The sequence below is a fragment of the Gadus morhua genome, chromosome 1 (genome assembly GCF_902167405.1).
Source record: "Gadus morhua chromosome 1, gadMor3.0, whole genome shotgun sequence".
Lineage (NCBI taxonomy): Eukaryota > Metazoa > Chordata > Actinopteri > Gadiformes > Gadidae > Gadus > Gadus morhua.
In genome coordinates, this window is record NC_044048.1 from 253,596 (window position 1) to 259,648 (window position 6,053).

Here is a 6,053-nt window from a genome sequence, read left to right on the forward strand (position 1 = left end):
TTCTACAAGTCTCCCGAGAGTCTCGTCATCAATATGGGGGAGGGTGCCACGTATGATGTCCTCCATCACTCGTGACCTAAACAGACAGAATGGTGGAGAACAGCAAGATCGAGATCAAACCTCCTATATACAGGCACCGGGTAATAGTCAGCAAGACTGTCAGCACATACACAAACATACTGAGTCTCAAAGCTATGCTGTAGACCAGGGGTGTCAAACTCATTTTCACCGGGGGCCACATCAGCATAATGGTTGCCCTCAAAGGGCCACATGTTAATGTAAAACAGTATGTAACCAAATATAATGTATAATCAATGTAACTACTCCATAACATATTGTTAAATGACCTTCTGCATTTATTACTTATAGAAGTTACAAACATAACATATGCATTTGCATAGATGAGAAAAAAATATGTTACTATAACAATAATCCTTTAAATTTGTCAGGTTAAGAAACCCACATTACTCCATTGATCAACGATCAAACTATTCAAGTAAATAAAGAAATATATTATCAAAACACAAGTTATGACATTTACTTTGTTTAACTTTTTTTTTTTTTACAGTCGGGAGGGTCAGAATAACATACAACCAACAGTATTGAGCTACTAAGAACATGTGTGACAGATGTAGAATTTTACAAAAATAAATGGCTGCACACAGCCTTGCAAGAGTAAACATTTGTCTGTCTTATCATAAACACATACACCTGTAAACAACAAATACATTGCTACACATAAAGTAGTATATGTAATAAACTGAAAATAACAAAATAAGGGTTGTCTCAGTTCACAACTATGAGTTGGAAATGATCTGTTTTCTGGCCAGATATCAGACACCGTTTTCCTTTGACCAGTGTGTTGATGTCTGGTTTTAGCTGTTGTGCTGTGGCAATCCGTAAAACAGCGTGGAGGTTGTCATCAGTGATGCGTGATCTGTGCTTGGTTTTATTTAGATTCATTATTGAAAACATCTGTTCGCACAGATAGGTGCTCCCAAACATGGAGAGAACACGGGCAGCATGAAGTCGAAGCTGTGGCATCTCACCAGGGGGCAGTAGACGGTAAAAGTCCTCGATTGCGGCATCCTGGAACTTTGCTCTTAGGCCACTGTCGCTTTGAAGCTCGATCAACTCCAGCTGAAGGTGATGGGGCACACTGCTGACATCGGTGGTGAAAGGACTGGCAAAGATGGCAAAGCCCGACTGCTGTGCTTTGAAGTCAGAGAAGCGCCGATCAAATTCATCCATTAACCGGCTCAGTTTGGTAGCCAACTTGGCACATGAAAAAACACCGGGAACTGAGGCAGAGATGTTCTGACAAGCAGAAAAGTGGGCAAGATTGTCCTGTTCCACTTGGCACTTCCATAAGTCAAGTTTACGCTGGAAACATGTGATCATGTCGGACATCTGCGTGATGACATGGTTGCGTCCCTGCAGCTTCTGATTCAGTTGGGCGAGATGCTCACTTATGTCACATAACATAGCAAAATCACACAGCCAGTTTGGATCCGACAGTTCAGCCAAGGGTTTTCCTTTACTCTGCATGAAAACAGCAATGTCTTCCCTCAGCTCAAAAAATCGTTTGAGGACGTTGCTCCTACTCAGCCACCGCACTTCTGTATGGTACGGGACGTCTCCGTGTTCCGAGCCCATCTCCTGCAAGAACAGCTGGAACTGCCGGTGATTAAGGCCACGCGCCCGAATGAAGTTCACTGTTTTCGTGACTGTGGTCATTATATTATCCAGCCCCAGCACCTTTCCACACAAAGCTTCTTGGTGGATAATGCAATGATAACTTATCAGAGGCGTGTGACAGTTACTTTTTTGCATTTTCTCCTTCATTAGTCCAACCAAGCCCGTTTTTACTCCACACATTGCAGGTGCACCATCTGTGGTTAATCCCACCAACTTTTCCCAGGGCAATCCAGTTTTACTCACAGACTTCTCCACCGCTTCATAAATATCCCGTCCAGTTGTGGTCCCATGCATGGCAGCTACATCCAAGAGCTCCTCGGTGACAGAGAGGTCCGACTTCACGCCTCTAATAAAAATGGAAAGCTGTGCCGTGTCCCTGTTGTCTGTGCTTTCATCAACAGCTAATGAAAAAGCTGTGTAACTGCGTGACTCTTCCGCCAGCTGATCTGCTAGGTTTCCTGCTAGCTCCTTGACTCGGTCCGCGATGGTGTTTCTTGACAAACTCACATTTTTAAAAGCCTGTATCTGGTCGGGGCACACCTGCTCACACACCTTCAGCATGCACTGCTTCACAAAGGCACCCTCTGAAAAAGACTTGGAAGTGTGGGCGATTTCTTCAGCTACAATAAAGCTAGCTTTCACAGCCGCATCGTTTTTGGCTGTGGCTTTTGTGAACAAATTCTGTTGTGATCGCAGGTTGCCTTTTAACTCTTTAACTATCGCTTGTTTTTCTTGAAGGCTAACTTTAGCATACTTGGCTCCGTGTTTGGTTTCATAATGCCGACGTAGATTGTTCTCTTTGATGACCGACACCGCCTCAGAAGAGACAAAAGACATACCGGTTTTTCTCCTTGTAGCACAAACATATATTCGCCTTCCCATCTTTCATGAAACAACCTTCCATCTGCGTCAACCTTTCGCTTACTGGACATTTTGGGATCATGTGTGGATATTTCTCATGGATATTTCTGCTCAATCTCACTTGTCGCATTAATTAAACACTGATGTGGACACAGCGATCTAGTGGCAGAATGCCGTCACTTCGCGGGTAAAATATAAAATAAATAAAACAACCTTTTTTTTAACGACGAATCAAGCACTCGCGGGCCACATGAAATGACGTGGCGGGCCACATGTGGCCCGCGGGCCTTGAGATTGACACATGTGCTGTAGACAGTGCACCCCAAGGTCCAAAACTGGAACTGTTTGCTATTATTAGCGCAATCTTACCCAGCACATAGCCACTGTCATTGAGATTAAGAACAACAGTCATGCCCTTTTTGTATGTGGTGCCTTTGTATGTGGCACTTTCTGTTTCCATTGTGGTGTCTTTTGTTAACCCCCTGCACGTCACTGCTTGCTGAATCGCTGCATTGTAGATTTGACTATCAAATGCATTTGCCTTATCAATTTGGAGAACGGGAGCAAAAATGTTCCCACTGTGCAGGTAGGCCTGTAGTAACTGGTGCCTTTCTGCCAGAGTGCTACCGAGACTCTTAAAGTTGCGGAGCTTTCGTGCACACTGCTTAAAATATGTGTGCTTACTTTCAAAGCGCAATGTCCAGAGGCGAATGAGAGGACCAAATTTTAAGATAAGGTCTGGATAGTGGAGAAGGTAGTGGTGTTTTGGTTTCGCAGATTTGTCTGGAAAAAGAGACACTCTAGAGTCCAGATATTCCCTGATTAGAATGTTAAGATAGGCCACCTGGTTGGCATGGATTTTGGGTGCACAAATAAGCTCCACTATCTCCCTAAGTTTAAGGCACAACAACCAGACTTGGTCTTCCAGGGGATTCTTTACTCGATCACCAATAAGAATTGGGAGAAGCCGCAATATGCACCAGTTTTTGCTTCTGCTGAAATTTTCTGTGAATCCCCCAATAGAATGTGATCCCAGGTTATCACCTACGATTGCTATCACTGCCCCCTGCAAGGTCACACCACTGTTTAAAGTAATGCCTGACTCCTCAATCTCCTTAAGCTCATCTACTAGGGTAGAAAATACTTTTTCTTGGCCAAAATGGCGAATATCAACTTCCCTGCAAAGAAGCACCAACTGCACAGGGTCTATAGCGGATCTATTATGTGGCAGTATTTCACCCAGTGTCATGTAAACAGCAAGGAGCTTGTGCTTCTTCTTGCCTGATCCAAGTGGGTTTGCAACCTCAAAAGCATCCTGATATAGTATGATTGACAAAGAGGATGGTGCTTGCTGTAACAGGGTGTTTTCTCTACAGTTCTTACCATCGTGCACATCCTCTAACACATGTGCGGCTCCCGCAGAGTGCATCTTTGCAGCATTGTACTGTTCCCAAACTTTAGGGTTGCTCAGAAGTGCTTTTAAAGTGTCTTTAACTGGCACATACTGGCAGAAACGTTCTTTACCATTAGGATCAATTCCAAGATAAACCTGAGTTGGCTCAACGTAACTGAAATTACTCTTGAAAAATGTCTTTCTAGTTTGATCTGAGCGAAAAACACCCTCATTGTGCATCTTCAGTAGATTTTCTTTTGATAGGCCATCCAGTATTTCATTGATTCTATCTCTGGGTATCCCAAGTTTTTCTAGTTCTTGACTTATTATAGTCAGTATGTGTGCCATTCCATTTGAATTGATTGCTTGGAACTCTTCAATTAGAGCTGAGATTGTTGTGGCTGGCAAAAGCATCTTAGCTTGCATTCTAAGATAGAAGAGCGCTAAGTTTGTCAGGAATACATCTCCATCTTCTTTGTTTGAGAAACTCTCCCCAATTTCAGCAAATTCTGCATGGTCTGTGCCATAATCATTCCCATTTCCATCATCAGGATTGTCGGTATTATCACCAGACACTCCGCCGGCAGAAGCTGCTTGCTCAGCTGAATGCTTTCTGCCCATATGCGAGAGGAAAGAAGACCCTGAAATTCTTTTTGCAACTTTCAAAAGGGCATTCAATTTTCTTGCCATCTCTAATGTGCCATTTCAAAGGTTCACATAAGCTGGAAAAGTTTGTTGAGGTGAAGGCACATCCCTCAATATGGCAGGTCAGATCAATACATCTTAGAGACCTGCTGACAGCTGGTTTGGGCTTTGAGTGGTTGCTATACATGTGAATCTGAAGGGCAGTGGCAGTCCTAAAACTACAAGGACACCAAACAAGCCCACAAGAAAATCTAAAGTTAGCAAGATTCCTGTGTTCCTTGACATGCCTAATAAACACAGTGATAGTCTCTGCAGAGTAACAACATTGTTTGCAAGAGAAACCCATTTCTAAAGATCCCCAATGTATTTATTATTTATTCACATCTTTAGTGCTCACCTTAAATCTACATTGTTTCCTCACTTCCTTTTTTTTTATATCTCTTGTTTAAATGTTTCTAATTAATCCATGTTTTTACTTTTATTTACTCTGTGCCTATCAAGTAGTCCTGTATAAAATGTATTTAATTTCTGAATTGAATGTGTTGATCGGGGATTTGTAGAGAGGGGGTGGGGGGTATTATACTGTTTCCTTATTTTATTTTAATTGTATGTAGGCCTACTGTACTGTAAAGCCCTTTGTGTTACCTTCACTGTGCTATACAAATAAAGTTTAATTTGATTTGAGCATATGTAACTTTCAGTTTTTTTTAACCTACTTTTTTGTGTGTGTGTTTAGTGGGGCATATTACAACGATGGGCCAAGGTTGGAATCCTGAAGGTGGTCTTGGTCCAACACAATGGCACAGCTCTCAGCTTATGGACAAAAACAAAAAAACAGGCCAGCCAGTTTAAATTAAATTAAAAAAAAACAGTTAACAATAATCTTACATGCAGAGGCAAAGGTACACATTCAGAGCGAATACATCTTACTTTGAATGATGCAGTTATGCTTCAAATCTCTATCACATAGCAAAACATCAAAATGTGACAGTGTAAAGTACAACAAAGTGTGAAGGATGGTCCTGGCCAATGACATGCTTTTCTAGAAGTTGTAAAAGTAACTTCTGGCACATCTGTCAAAATAAATGTCTATACCACTATAAGTGTCTACCCAACATGAAGGGAGCAACATATTTCGCCTTTATTTAACATTTAAAGAAGTCACAAGACTGAGCTATTCAAAATCATATTCATCGTTTTAAAATATGTTTGTCCTTTTCTATCTCTCCATAGTTATTAGTGTAACCGGTGTATTAGTTATATTTCACCAAGAATCCTTTTATCCCTTTAATTCAATGTTTTTCCTTTTTGCACGTCTGAGTACAAGTAGGCTATATTTGTTTCGAGAGCTTTAATTTTGAGACATTAGCCTAGTTCGAGTAGGAGCCGTCTTGCTCAGACCTGCGCAATTATGACGCTATGATTGTCATAATTGCGCAGGTCTGAGCAAGTCGGC

General features: G+C 41.8%; 1 pseudogene; it reads right to left on the minus strand.

Annotated features, from left to right (window-relative positions):
- Positions 1-786: 786 nt before the first annotated feature.
- Positions 787-2,630, minus strand: LOC115545219 (general transcription factor II-I repeat domain-containing protein 2-like; annotated as a pseudogene).
- Positions 2,631-6,053: the final 3,423 nt, after the last annotated feature.